Consider the following 16101-nt stretch of genomic DNA (forward strand, 5'->3'; position numbering starts at 1 on the left):
ATATCCTATCCTTCTCATTGACATTCCTACCATTGATCTAACCTTTCAGTTCGAATGTGTGGGCATTTTCACGCTAAGCCTCTTTTTCTCCCACTGTGCCTCCCATTTTGTGGCAGGTTGTTTTCATGCCTGTACTTCCATGTGTCAATTGACAACCTTTAAAGCAGGGTTAGAAGAATGGTCGCAACACCTGAGCTGATCGAGCAAAGAAACATCGAAACATACAAAATAGGTGCAGGAGTAGGCCATTCGTCCCTTCGAGCCAGCACCGCCATTCAATATGATCATGGCTGATCATCCAAAATCAGTACCCCCGTTCCTGCTTTCTCCCCATATCCCTTGATTCTATTAGCTTTAAGAGCTATATCTAACTCTCTCTTGAAAACATCCAGTGAATTGGCCTCCACTGCCTTCTGTGGCAGAGAATTCCACAGATTCACAACTCTCTGGGTGAAAAAGTTTTTGCTCATCTCAGTCCTAAATGGCCTACCCCTTTTTCTTAAACTGTGACCCCCCTGGGTCTGGACTCCCCCAACATGGGGAACATTTTTCCTGCATCTAGCCTGTCCAATCCCTTAAGAAATTTATATGTTTGGGCATGCTCTAAGTCGACTTTGGACCTATGAACCACAATTACCATCGACTTCTGATCACTTCAAGAGCCACACCTTCTGGACATTTACCAAACCCATTACTCAGCCACTTCCATCCAACACTATTAACTATTAACTCATAGTGACTTCTACATTTGCTCTTAGTTTCCTCTCCAACATTCTACCAAGGGCCTATTTCCACTTATCCCTAAATTTAAAAAAATTACAAATCTTTAAACTCCACTTTTCTTCCATTTGGTCTCGTAGTTTAGTTTAGTTTAATTTATTATTGTCACGTATCGAGGTACAGTGGAAAGCTTTTATTTACATGCTACCCAGTGAAATAAATGATGGTACATGAATACAATCAAGCCATCCAAAATGCACAGATTATGGGTAAAGGGGACAACATTAGTGCAAATATATAACATTGAAGTCTGATAAAATCCAATTGAAGATAGTTCAAAGGTCTCCCTGCTGTCTTCAATACACCTTTTGTGAGTGGGTTTTCAACTATCTTGAATTGAATAAAATTGAATTGAATACATTTTATTAGCCACGTTTGTATACATACAAGGAATTTGCCTTGGTACTTTGATTTTTTTAGTTTTAGATTTAGAGATACAGCGCGGAAACAGGCCCTTCGGCCCACTGGGTCCGCGCCGCCCAGCGATCCCCGCACATTAACACTATCCTACACACACTAGGGACAATTTTTTTACATTTTGCCCAGCCAATTAACCTACATACCTGTACGTCTTTGGAGTGTGGGAGGAAACCGAAGATCTCGGAGAAAACCCATGCAGGTCACGGGGAGAACGTACAAACTCCGTACAAACAGCGCCCACAGTCAGGATCGAACCTGAGTCTCCGGCGCTGCATTCGCTGTAAGGCAGCAACTCTACAGCTGCGCCACCGTGCCGCCCGAGCTCACAAGTACCAACACGATACATTCGACAATTAAAAATAAAACATTATAAATTAAAACTGTTCAAAGATTTTGTGGCCAGGGTGAGAGGGGTCAGAGATGATCTTGCCCGCTCGCTTCCTGGCCCTTGCAGTGTACAGTTCGTCAATGGGGGGGAAGGTTGCAGCCAACAACCTTCTCGGCTGATTGAACGATGCACTGCAGCATCCGGATGTCGTGCTTGGTGGCTGAGCCAAATGGAGAAGGTGAGGACAGACTCGATGATGGAAGTATAGAATTGGACCATCATTGCCTGTGGCAGATTGTGTTTTCTAAGCTGCTGCAGGAAGTGCAACCTCTGTTGGGCCTTTTTGACTGTGGAGTCGATGGTGGCCCCCCATTTAAGGTCCCTGGAGATGATGCTTCCAAGAACCGTAAACTGACTCCACAGATGTGATTGTGGTGTTGTTGATGGTGAGTGGGGGGAGGGGAGAGGAAGCTCTCCTAAAGTCTACAATCGGTTCCACTGTCTTAAGAGCATTGAGCTCCAGGTTGTTACGATGGCACCAGGATGCCAGCTGTATCACTTCCCGTCTGTAGGCAGATTCCTCCCCGTCCTGGATCAGTCCAATCAGGGTAGTGTCACCCGCAAACTTCAGGAGCTTGACAGAGGAGTCTGTGGAGGTGCAGTCATTGGTGTAGAGAGAGTAAAAGAGAGGGGAGAGTACGCAGCCTTGTGGTGCTCCTATGCTGAGGGTCTGCAGGTCCGAGATGTGCTTTCCCAGCCTCTCATGCTGCTTCCTGTCTGTCAGGAAGTTGGTGACGCATTGACAGAGGGGTTCAGGCACAGTCAACTGGGAGAGTTTGGAGTGTAGTAGCTCTGGCACAATGGTGTTGAATGCAGAGCAAAAATCCACAAACAAAATCCTTGCCTAGGTCTCCTGGTGGTCTGGGTGCTGGAGGATAGAGTACATGCCTCGGTTGACTGCGTCATCCACTGATCTATTTTGTAGTCTAGATAGTCTAGTGATCTTCACTATAGAGTCTAGATTTCTGCCCTCGGTCATTTTCCAACTCCATAAAACCCTGTGCCATTTTACAACCTTCTCCTTTGCATTAATTAGCTTGGCATTCATATTTTGTTATTCCACCTTTTTGAAGGGTTCTGTGATGTTCATGGATATTAAACTGGCTGTGGAAATGCAAGCCATTGTTGATTGTTATCATCCTCTTTTAGTTGCTGGGCAACAAAACAGAATGGAATTAAACACACTGAAAATCTTTTGATTTTTCTCGAGATACATTGAATTTTAATGACATGTATATTACGAAACTGAATTCATTAAACAATTAGGCCCATGATTAAACAACATTTATTTCAAGGACTATTCGGGTGATGTCTCTTCTTATGTTAAACAAAGTTTATTTGATTATCGCTAATTATTCTTTTTATAAACCTGCCCCATTATAGCACATCATAGAGAACACAGAACAGCACAGCACAGGAATAGGTCTTTCTGTCACGGTGTCTGTGTCGAACATGATGCCAAGTTGATCTGCCTGTACATATCATATCATATATATACAGCCGGAAACAGGCCTTTTCGGCCCACCAAGTCCGTGCCGCCCAGCGATCCCCGTACATTAACACTATCCTACACCCACTAGGGACAATTTTTACATTTACCCAGCCAATTAACCTACATACCTGTACGTCTTTGGAGTGTGGGAGGAAACCGAAGATCTCGGAGAAAACCCACGCAGGTCACGGGGAGAACGTACAAACTCCTTACAGTGCAGCACCCGTAGTCAGGATCGAACCTGAGTCTCCGGCGCTGCATTCGCTGTAAAGCGGCAACTCTACCGCTGCGCTACCGTGCCGCCTACGATACATGGTCCGTATCATCTATTCCTTGCAGTTCCATGTGCCTATCTGAAAACCTTTTAAACGTCACTTCTGTGTCCGGGCCTACAGTGCTTCATCTACCACCCATGAGCGTTCTAGGCCCCACCACTCTCTGTGTAAAGAGCTTTACCCGCACATCTCCGTTAAACGTTCCCCCTCTCGTCTCATAGCTATGCCCTCGTCCTCACCATTTCCCTGGGAAAAAGGTTTTGACTGTCTACCCAATCTATGCTCTCCTAATTTTATATATTTCTATCACGTCTCCCCTCAACCTTTGACGTTCCAGGGAAAACAATCCAAGTTTATACAACGTCTCACTGCTGCTGAAACCCTCTAATCCAGGCATCATAATAGACCATAGACAACAGGTGCAGGAGTAGGCCATTCGGCCCTTCGAGCCAGCACCGCCATTCAATGTGGTCATGGCTGATCGTCCACAATCAGTACCCCGTTCCTGCCCTCTCCCCACACCCCCTGACTCCGCTATCATTAAGAGCTCTATCTAACTCTCTCTTGAAAGCATCCAGAGAATTGGCCTCCACTGCCTTCTGAGTTCTGGTAGAGGTTCCTGAACCTTCTCCAAAGCCTCCACATATTTCCCCGCAATGGGGTGGCCAGAAATACATGTAATACTCCAAATGTGGCCTAAGCAAAGTCCTAAAGAACTGCAATATAAACATAGAATGATACAGATTAGAAGGATGGAGGGTGCCATCTCTTTGACACAGTTACCAGACAGTGCCACTCCCCATGCTCATCCTCATCGCCCATCAGCTTTCTCCTCTCATGCCCTGACATGCCCCATTTTGGAGCGGTAAACCCGACTGATCTGATTAGGCCTCACAGCGCCAGAAACCCGGGTTCAATCCCAACCTCCAGGTGCTCCAGTTTCCTTGCACATTCCAAAGACGTACGGGTTCGTAGGTTAATTAGCCTCTGTAAATCGCCATCAGTATGTCAGATAGAACCAGTGTGTGGATGATCGCTGGTCAGCGTGGACTTGCTGGGCCGAAGGGCCTGTTTCCACGCGGTATCTCTAAACGAAGCTTTAAAAAAAGCCCTTCGGCATTACCCTGCAATGATCTGCTTCCTCTCCAAGCCTTACTGCAACAATATTGTGCATGTTTTTGGTCACCCCATTACATGACGAGTGTGGAAGCTTGGAGGAGAGGACTGGAGAGGTTTACCAGAATGTTGTCCACATTCATACGGTTCAACGGTCGTTTATTGTCACGTGTACCAATTAAGTTACAGTGAAATCCGATTTACCGTACAGTCATACCAGAAAAAAGCAACAAGACACACAACTACATCAAAGTTAACATAAACATCCACCCCAGCGGATTCCTCACTGTGATGGAAGGCAATAACTTTCAAACTCAAGGTTAATCTAAACCATAATAGACTGCTGTTATTGCTCACTGGACAGCAACAGGGGTTGCAATGTGAATACATTTATCATATCATATCATATATATACAGCCGGAAACAGGCCTTTTCAGCCCTCCAAGTCCGTGCCGCCCAGCGATCCCCGTACATTAACACTATCCTACACCCACTAGGGACAATTTTTACATTTACCCAGCCAATTAACCTACATACCTGTACGTCTTTGGAGTGTGGGAGGAAACCGAAGATTCGGAGAAAACCCACGCAGGTCACGGGGAGAACATACAAACTCCTTACAGTGCAGCACCCATAGTCAGGATCGAACCTGAGTCTCCGGCGCTGCATTCGCTGTAAAGCAGCAACTCTACCGCTGCGCTACCGTGCCGCCCTTTTGCCCAAACTCTTCCCTGTCTCTTATATTGAATGGTGGTGGGTGATATTGCTCTAGCCTCCTGTTGTATCCCTGTTAAAGTCAAATCAAATATTAGGCCAAATGTGTGTGTGTGTGTGTGTGTGTGTGTGTGTGTGTGTGTGTGTGTGTGTGTGTGTGTGTGTGTGTGTGTGTCTATTTCTATCTCTAAAGTGTCATAAGCTGCAAATCTAGGTGAATGACAACATCACTTTGTACCGTCATATTAGATCACAACATCCCAATGTCTAAATCGTTTTTTTTATACCTTTTCCGGGAACTATTTTGCCAGCCTGTCGTCACCAACGGCGCATCAACAACTGGGCGGCACGGTGCCGTAGCGGTAGAGTTGCTGCCTTGCAGGGCCTGAGACCCAGGTTCAATCCTGACTACAGGTGTTGTCGGTACAGAGTTTATGTTGGCCAAGTCCGTGGTCCCTGCATGCTTCAAAAGATCCATCATTGTACCGGTGCCAAAGAATGCCTCTCCAGCGTGTTTAAATGACTACCGACCGGTGGCCCTCACCTCGGTTGTCATGAAATGCTTTGAGAGGCTAGTCAAGAAGCACATCTGCGCCCTCCTTCCTCGCAACATGGACCCACTACAGTTCGCATACCGTCCGAACAGGTCCACGGATGATGCGGTCTCCCAGGTTCTACACACCGCTCTCTCTCATCTGGACAGCCAGGGGGGCTATGTGAGGATGCTTTGTTCATTGACTTTAGTTCAGCATTCAACACAATAGTCCCCAGCAGACTGGTTGAGAAGCTGCTGGAACTGGGGCTTAGCACCCCTCTGTGTGCCTGGGTCCTGGACTTTCTCACTGCCAGGCCCCAAGTGGTCAGGAATGGGGAACACACATCTAGCTCCCTCACCCTGAACATAGGATCCCCCCAGGGCTGCGTCCTTAGCCCCCTACTGTACTCCCTGTTCACACATGACTGTGGGGCCAGGTTCAGCTCAAACTCCATCATCAAGTTTGCTGATGACACTGTGGTGGTGGGCCGGATCTCCAACAACGATGAGAAGGCCTACCGGGAGGAGGTGGCTGATCTGGCACTCTGGTGTCAGGACAATAGCCTCCTCTTGAATGTCACTAAAACAAAGGAGCTGATTGTGGACTTCAGAAGGGCTAAACATCCAAGGACGTACACGCCACTGGAGATAAATGGGTCTATTGTGGATAGGGTGAGCAGTTTCAAATACTTGGGAGTCCGCATCGCAGAGGAGCTGACATGGGCAACGCACATTGCCGCACTGGTGGTGGGTAAGGCTAAGCAGCGCCTTTACCACCTTAGACAACTGAGGAAATTCAGTGTCTCAGAGGATCCTTCATTGCTGCTACTCTGGGGCTGTAGAGAGCATCCTGTCCGGCAACATTACAGTCTGGTTTGGGAACAGCTCTGCCCAGGACAGGATAGCCCTGCAGAGAGTAGTGCGTTCGGCAGAACGCACCATGGGAACTACACTCGTCCCCCTGCAGGACCTATACATCAGGAGGTGCAGATCCAGAGCAAGCAAGATCATGAGGGACCCCTGCCACCCCAGTAACGGACTGTTCCAGATGCTACGATCAGGCAAACGCCTCCGCTGTCACGCTGTGAAAACGGAGAGGATGAGACGGAGCTTCTTCCCACAGGCCATCAGGACTGTCAACTTTTATAACCCCAGAGACTAAATTTTTGTCGACAATAATAGTAACTTATTAACTTTATTTATATGCTGTAACTGTAATTCTTTTTGTGCACAACCCGCAGGCATTGCCACTTTCATTTCACTGCACATCGTGTATGTGTATGTGACAAATAAATTTGACTTGACTTGACCATGACCTGCCTGGGTTTTCTCCGGGATCTCAGGTTTCCTCTCATACTCCAAAGATATACAGGTTTATTGGTTAATTGGCTTGGTGTAGTTGTAAATTGGCACTTGAGTGTGTGTAGGTTAGTGTTAGTGTGCGGGGATGGGCTGGTCGGCGTGGACTTGGTAGGCCGAAGGGCCTGTTTCCGCGCTGTATCTCTAAACTAAACTAAACTATATAACACTCACAACATGGAGCCCAAGTCAACTTCCCTCTGAACGCATCACAAAATCTTCTGTGGAAATTGCGCAATTAAACAAAATAAATTAGTTGATGCAAAGACAAACAAAAGGACATTTTAAAACAATAACTACCTTTCAAACGCTTTCTAAAGAAGCATTCCTTGTGCAATATGAAAGAACTGAAATCACAAACACGCCCAAGGGAATTATTCTGTAACTGTCCATAACACATGGCAGCTGCTTATCACGCCAGCCAAAGAATCCACTAATATTCTTATCTATGAGATACTGCAAGTTTGTTTTAACTGGAATAACAACTTCACACGATTTCTCTGTACCATAGGACAGCAAACGTCCATATAGAAGGACTGTAGAAAATTAGAGGCACAAGAGAATGCAGATCACTGTGCCATTCTAGAAACTAAAACAGGAAAATCCGGTTTCCATGGTCATATATAAATGGAACAATGAGGTTGATGAGGCTTTGCAGGACTGCTTTGACACAACTGAATGGCAGATGTTTGAAGATGCAGCAGAAGACAATATCAACGAATACACAGACTCTGTCTTAGGCTACATAAGTAAGTGCATCGATGATGTGGTTCCAAAAGCCACCATCTGCACTTACCCAAATCAGAAACCCTGGGCCAGACAGGGAAATCCGTGGTAAACTTAAAGCACGGACTACTGCCTTCAACTCAGGCGACCTCAATGCCTACAAGGTAGCCAGATATGACCTCCGGAAGCCCATCAGCAAAGCCAAGAGAGACTACAGAAACAAAGTGGAATCTAACTACTACAGCTCGGACTCCAGACGCATGTGGAGTGGAATACGCTGCGTCACAGACTATAAAGGGAAAAACAGGAGCACTGTTCAGCCTACCACATCGTTCTCGGATCAGCTTAACACCTTTTACGCCCGGTTCGATGCAGACAACACAGCGCCCACCATGAGTACACAGGTGTGCAGGGGGACTACCACACTGTCCTTACAAACAGCAGACGTGAGGCGGTCCTTCAAAAAGGACAACGACCGCAAAGCTCCAGGGCCGGATGGTATTCCAGGGCGGGCCCTCAGAGCATGTACTGATCAACTGGCAGAGGTGTTCACCAACATCTTCAACCACTCTCTGAGTCAGTCTGTGGTTTCCACCTCCTTCAAAGCATCCACCATCGTTCCTGTTCCAAAGAAACCAGTAACCTCCTGTTTAAATGACTACCGTCCTGTCACACTGACATCAGTCATCATGAAGTGCTTCGAGCGACTGGTCAAAACTCACATCTGCTCCTCTCTCCCTGACACCTTGGACCCTCTTCAGTTTGCATATAGACCAAACAGGGCCACAGACGATGCCATCGCCATGGCAATACATACTACGCTCACCCACCTGGACAAAGGAAACACATATGTGAGAATGCTCTTTATTGATTACAGCTTGGCATTCAACACTATTATTCCCTCAAAACGCGTCCCCAAGCTCCTTGATCTTGGACTGGAGACCTCCATCTGTGGATGGATATTTGATTTCCTGACGGGCAGGCCCCAGGTGGTGAGAATTGGCAGCCACACCTCTTCCTCACTGATCCTCAACACAGGCACACCACAGGGCTGTGTGCTCAGTCCTCTCCTGTACTCCCTGTTCACGCACGACTGTACTGCTAAGCACAGCTCAAACAGCATCCTAAAGTTTGCTGACGACACGACCATCTTGGGCCTCATCACAGACAACAATGAGACGGCCTACAGAGAGGAGGTAAAGGCACTAAACAGCTGGTGCCAGGAAAATAACCTCTCTCGCAATGTCAGCAAAACTAAAGAGATGATGGTGGACTACAGGAGACAGTGGGGGAGTGGACACCTCCCCATCCACATTGGTGATGCTGAGGTTGAAAGGGTCAGCAGCTTTAAGTTCCTCGGTGTGCACATCACTGAGGACCTTTCCTGGACACTGCACACGGACACAATAACAAAGAAAGCCCACCAGCGGCTCTTTTTGCTGAGAAGACTGAGGAAGTTTGGCATGAACGCCAGCATCCTCACAAACTTCTACAGATGCACCATCGAGAGCCTGCTGACGGGCTGCATTACAGTCTGGTACGGGAACTGTTCTGCCCACAGCCACAAATCACTACAGAGAGTGGTGAAGACGGCACAGCACATCACTGGCAACTGTCTCCCGGCCATTCAGGACATGTTCTACCGGCGGTGCCTGCGGAAGGCACGCAGCATCATCAAGGACCACAGCCACCCAGCACGCAGGCTGTTCTCCTTGTTACCATCAGGCAGACGATACAGGAGTATGGCTGTGCGTACCACCAGACTCAAGAACAGTTTCTACCATCAGGCCATCAGGCTTCTGAACTCATAAACACATTTCAAATCATATATGTTGATTCTTTTTAATATTGCCTTTTAACCTATTTTTAATATTGTCTTTTTACCTTACTAATGTCATTTTTTATCTTATTTATCCTTGGAATATTACTGCTGAGGTGACCCGTTGTTTTGTCAAATACATTTCATTGTACCATTGACCCTGTGCCAACCTACATATGACAAGTAAAATTTATTATTATTATTATTATATTATTGTAATGCAGATGCTGGAATCTTGTGCAAAAAAACAAAACTATTTCAGGAACTTAACGGGTCAGGAGGTTTTCTCCGGGTGCTCCGGTTTCCTCACACACTCAAAAGACGTGCAGGTTTGTAGTTTAATTGGCTTTGGTAAAATTGTAAATTGTGCCTTGTGTGTAGGATAGTGTTAGTGTAGTCGGTGCAGACTTGGTGGGCCGTGAGGAAGGGTCCTGGCACGAAACGTCGCCTATCTATTTTCTCCAGAGATGCTGTCTGACCCATCGAGTTACACCAGCATTTTGTGTCTATCTTTGTTTAAACAAGACTTGGCTTCATTGTCTTGTTTGAACCATCGGGCATGTCAGCCTGACGAATGATCACGATTGGGAAAAATGCAACTCTCCACCAAATGTGAACATATCTTTACATGACACACACTAACCACACCTGCTACTGCAGAGAGAATATATCTCTTACCCATCGAGCTAAGTGTAATCCCTCCATCAGTGCTCTGGCGGATATGTGTTAGTTAAGCACCATTGAAATAATTTAAGCTCACAGTAATCTCGGTGTCAAAACAACATTTTAAAAAAGCCTTTGACTTTTCTTTTTGATAGAAACATTTGTTGTTATGTTTGATCATCTGCAAACCAAAAGGCTGAGAAACCTACTGACAGAAATAAGAAACCAGAACATACTGGACACACCCAGCAAGTTAGTTCATATCTTCACTGAAAATACCACAGATAATATACGGTGATAAAATAAACAGGCATGTATAATGGTGCCTTTAGACTTTAATGATATTGCGTGGAAACAGGCCCTTCGGCCCATCGAGTCCGCATCAACCAGCGATCACTCTATACACTACCACCATCCCACACATAATAATAATAATAATAATACATTTTATTTACATAGCGCTTTTCATATACTCAAAGACGCTTTACAGAGATTTTGAGAACATAGGGAAATGAATAAATAGATAAATAAGTAAATAAATAAATGAACAGAGAAAGGAGACAGAAGGTGAGGTGACCTTCAGTGGTTGAAGGCAGTACTGAACAGGTGAGACTTCAGCGATGTTTTGAATGTGGTGAGTGTGGGGGAGTCTCTAACGGTTTGGGGTAGTGAGTTCCATAGGGTGGGAGCAGCGATGGAGAAAGCCCTGTCCCCCCAGGATCTGAGTTTAGTCCGGATGTGGGGGGATAGGAGATTGGCAGCGGCAGAGCGGAGGGTGCAGGTGGGAGTGTGCCTGTGGAGGAGGTCAGTCAGGTAGGATGGGGCCAGGTTATGGAGGGCTTTGTAGGTTATGAGGAGGATTTTGTACTGGATTCTCTGGGGGATGGGGAGCCAGTGGAGTTTATAAAGGACGGGGGTGATATGGTCACGGATCGAGGTGTGTGTGAGTAGACGGGCAGCGGAGTTTTGAATGTATTGAAGTTTATTGATGATTTTTGAGGGTGCGCCATAGAGGAGGCTGTTGCAGTAGTCCAGACGGGAGGTGATGAAGGCGTGGATGAGGGTTTCTGCAGCTGTGGAGGAGAGGGATGGACGGAGACGGGCAATGTTTTTGAGGTGGAAGAAGGCTGTCTTTGTGATGTGTTTGATGTGTTTGTCGAAGGAGAGGGTTTGATCAAGGATGATTCCAAGATTCCGGATGTGAGGTGAGGTGGATACTGGGAGACCATCAATGTTGAGGATGAAGTTTTGGGTGGATTTGGTGAGCGTTTTTGGACCAATGATGATGATTTCAGATTTGTTGCAATTGAGTTTGAGGAAGTTTGATTGAAGCCAAGATTTTATTTCAGTAATGCAGTTTGTCAGTGTAGAGTGTGTGGTGGGGGAGATTGACTTGGTGGAGATGAGGAGCTGGATATCATCGGCGAAGCAGTGGAAGTTGAGACCATGAAGTTGAGACACATAGGGGGAAATGTACAATTTTTACCAATGCCAATTAACCTACAAACCTATACATCTTTGGGGGAAACTGGAGCACCCGGAGAAAACCCACGCATTCACGGGGAGAAAATGCAAACTCCGTACAGACAGCACCCGTAGTCAGGATCAAACCTGGGTCTCTGGTGCTGTAAGCCAGCAACTCTACCGCTGCGCCACCGTGCTGCCCTGAGGTGCCTGCTGCAAGGAGCTCAGGTTTCAAGAACATAGGGAGCAGAGATCATTGCCACCTGGAATTTTGTCCCACAAATAACTATTTTTCCTTGAGAGACAAGGAACCGCAGATGCGGGAGTGAGTTAAACACAAAGTGCTGGAGTAACTCAACGGGTCAGGCAGCATCTGTGGAGAACACGGATAAGCAACGTTTTCAGATGTTCAGACTTAAGAAGGGTCCCAAACTGAAACGTTATCTATCCATGTCCTCCACAGATGCTGCCTGACCCACTGAGTTATTCGAGCATTTTACGTTTTAACCAGTTTTCTTCAATTGGCCACAATTGGTCATGAATATCTGGGTGGATAACTGTCTTCACTGAGTGAAATACAAGTGGAAAAGTCCACATTTTCCAAGGATTTGCGGTGGACCTTTTGAAAGGCAGTGTGGAGTAGCGGGCATAGGTTGGGAGAGGATCTCTGTGTCATGCGTGTTGAATGCAAAGCCCATCCTCTCTTATGCATGAGGGAGTTAATCAACAATGGCTTGCAGCTTGGACTACAGTGGATAGCAAAGACATGGTGGCGCAGCAGTAGAGTTGCTGCCTTACAGCGCCTGAGACCCAGGTTCGATCCTGACTATGGGCGCTGTCTGTACGGAGTTTGTTTGTTCTCCCCGTGACCTGCATGGGTTTTCTCCAGGAGCTCAGTACTACCCTTTCTCAGAATGATGTATGTCTTTAAAATTAACACACTTTGTGCTTATTAGCAAAGTCTGCCAGTCAGTTACTGCTGAATGGCCACCATTCTTTGCATGGTGTTTCCTGTACAGACAGAAGCCTCCACCAAAGAAGCATTGACTATCAGGGAAGAAAGTTATGCAGAAGTTCTTCCTTTCTCCCACCTGAACCCAAACTCTTCATGGGCATCACTGACAACCTTCCACTCACAGCTGAATACTACCAACCTTCCACTCAAAATGAAAGGTGTTGCCAACTATATCACAGCTGAATACTACCATCTACCACTTAAACCACATCCCAAAAGCACCCATCTTAAAATAAAATAATTAATATTGGAATTGTGCACGCTATAATTTACTTTGGATCTGCAGGGCAACACGGTGGCACAGCGGTAGAGCTGCTGCCTTACAGCGCCAGAGACCCAGGTTCGATCCTGACTATGAGTGCTGTCTGTATGGAGTTTGTACGCTCTCCCCATGACCTGCGCATGTTTTCTCCGGGTGCTCCAGTTTCCTCCCACACTCCGAACATGTACAGGTTTGTAGGTCAATTGGCTTCGGTAAAATTGTAAATTGTCCCTAGTGTGTAGGTGTGTTGGATAGAACTAGTGTACTTTTGTACTGATGTACTAGTGTACTAGTGTACTGATTGCTAGTCAGCATGGACTTGGTGAGTCAAAGGGACTGTTTCCGCACCATATCCCTAAAGTCTAAAATAAATCGAGTACTAAATTGTCAGAGTTGTACTGTATTTATTTTATGATGACAATTTGGGTGGTGTTGAGGTTAAAAAACAAACTAGATGTGCTTGTACACAAGTCATTAATGGCCAACATACAAGGTGCAGCAGGTAGTTAGGATAGGTCACAAAGGACACAAAATGCTGGAGTAACTCAGCAGGTCAGGCAGCATCTCTGGAGAATATGGATAAGTGACGTTTTGGGTCCTGCATCCGCAGTTCCTTGTTTCTACTTGTTCGGAAGCTAATAGGATGTCAGGCTTACGATGCATACAGGAGTAAACAGATCATATTGCAGATGGCGAGGGACCTTGGGGAGATTACATACATTGTGTACAGTTTTGGCCTGCTAATCCAAAGGAAAGGATGTACGTGCATTACTGTGAGTTTACATGCCTAGTTCCAGGAGTGGCAGGTTGCAGCATGAGGAGAGAGTAAATACACAGACCATAGAACAGTACAGCATAGGAACAGGCACTTCGACCCACAATGTCCACACCAAAATTGATTAGAACGGGTGAGATTTGAGTATAGGAGTAAAGTGGTCCTTCTGCAGTTGTATAGGGCCCTGGTGAGACCACATCTGGAGTGGTGTGTGCAGTTTTGGTCTCCTAATTCGAGGAAGGACATTCCTTGCGATTGAGGCAGTGCAGTGTAGGGTCACAAGGTTAATCCCCGGGATGGCAGGACTGTCGTATGAGAAAAGATTGGAAAGACTGGGCTTGTATTCACTGGAGTTTAGAAGAATGAGAGCGGCACGGTAGCGCAGCGGTAGAGTTGCTGCTTTACAGCGAATGCAGCGCCGGAGACTCAGGTTCGATCCTGACTACGGGTGCTGCACTGTAAGGAGTTTGTACGTTCTCCCCGTGACCTGCTTGGGTTTTCTCCGAGATCTTCGGTTTCCTCCAAAGACGTACAGGTTTGTAGGTTAATTGGCTGGGTAAATGTGAAAAATTGTCCTTAGTGGGTGTAGGATAGTGTTAATGTACGGGGATCGCTGGGCGGCACGGACTTGGAGGGCCGAAAAGGCCTGTTTCCGGCTGTATATATATGATATGATATGATATGATTGGACTAGTTAGATGCATGAAAAATGTTCCCAAAGTTGGGGGGGTCCAGAACCAGGGGCCACAGTCTAAGAATAAAGGGGAGGCCATTCAAAACTGAGGTGAGAAAAAACTTTTCCACCCAGAGAATTTGTGGAATTCTCTGCCACAGACGGCAGTGGAGGACAATTCACTGGATGAATTTGAGAGAGAGTTAGATAGAGCTCTAGGGGCTAATGGAATCAAGGGATATGGGGAGAAGGCAGGCACGGGTTACTGATTGTCAATGATCAGCCATGATCACAATGAATGGTGGTGCTGGCTCGAAGGGCCAAAATGGCCTCCTCCTGCACCTATTTTTTTATGTTTTTATGGGTGTCAGGGGTTATGGGGAGAAGGCAGGAGAATGGGGTTAGGAGGGAGGGAGATAGATCAGCCATGGTTGAATGGTGGAGTAGACTTGATGGGTCCAATGGCCTAATTCTACTCCATTTCCTTATGACCAAACAGGATTCCAAGTTAAATTAATCTCATCTGCCTTCACACGCCATATGACCTACATATTCACGTGTCTATCTAAACTCCTCGTGAACGCCACTCTATCAGCCTCCACAGCCACTCCTGGCAGCGTGTTCCAGGCACCCACCACTCTCAGTGTGTGAAAAATCTTGGCCTATATATCTCCTTTCAACTTTGTACCTCTTACCTTTGGTTTAGTTTAGTTTATTTTATAGATATTCGGCACGGAAGTAGGCCCTTCGGCCCACCAAGTCTGCACCGACCCCGCACACTAACACTATCCTACACACACTAAGGACAATTTACAATTTCACCGAAGCCAATTAGCCTACAGAACTGTACTTCGTTGGGATGTGGGCAGAAACCCTAATTCCCGGAGAAAACCCACGGCAGGTTACGGGGAGAATGTACAATCTCCGTACAGACAACACCCGTAGTCAGGATCGAACCTGGGTCTCTGGCACTGTAAGGCAGCAACTCTACCACTGCACCTCTGTGTGCATGGTGGGCGAATTCTGTAGTTGCATCTCGTGTTGGCTTTCCTCTGGGTGCTCTGCTTTCCTCCCACATTCCAAAGGTTTGCAGGTTCGTAGGTTAATTGGCTGCTGTAAATTGCACATGATCAATGGTTGGCATGAACTTGGCGGGCCAAACGGTCCACTTCCATGCTGTATCATTCAATCAAAGCCAAGGAATTGGAGATACAAGGTACTATTGATGCAGCAATCCTGAGTAAAAAAAACATAAAGTGTTGGAGTAACCCAGCAGGTCAGGCAGCATCCATGGAGAGGTGACATTTCAGCTAAGGAGGGAGACAGGGAGGGAGAGAGACAGGAAGGGAGGGAGACGGGGAGGGAGACGGGGAGGGAGGGAGACGGGGAGGGAGGGAGACGGGGAGGGAGGGAGACGGGGAGGGAGGGAGACGGGGAGGGAGGGAGACGGGGAGGGAGGGAGACGGGGAGGGAGGGAGACGGGGAGGGAGGGAGACGGGGAGGGAGGGAGACGGGGAGGGAGGGAGACGGGGAGGGAGGGAGACGGGGAGGGAGGGAGACGGGGAGACAGACAGGGAGACAGACAGGGAGACAGACAGGGAGACAGACAGGGAGGGAGACAGGGA

This window comes from Rhinoraja longicauda, chromosome 37 (genome assembly GCF_053455715.1).
Source record: "Rhinoraja longicauda isolate Sanriku21f chromosome 37, sRhiLon1.1, whole genome shotgun sequence".
Lineage (NCBI taxonomy): Eukaryota > Metazoa > Chordata > Chondrichthyes > Rajiformes > Arhynchobatidae > Rhinoraja > Rhinoraja longicauda.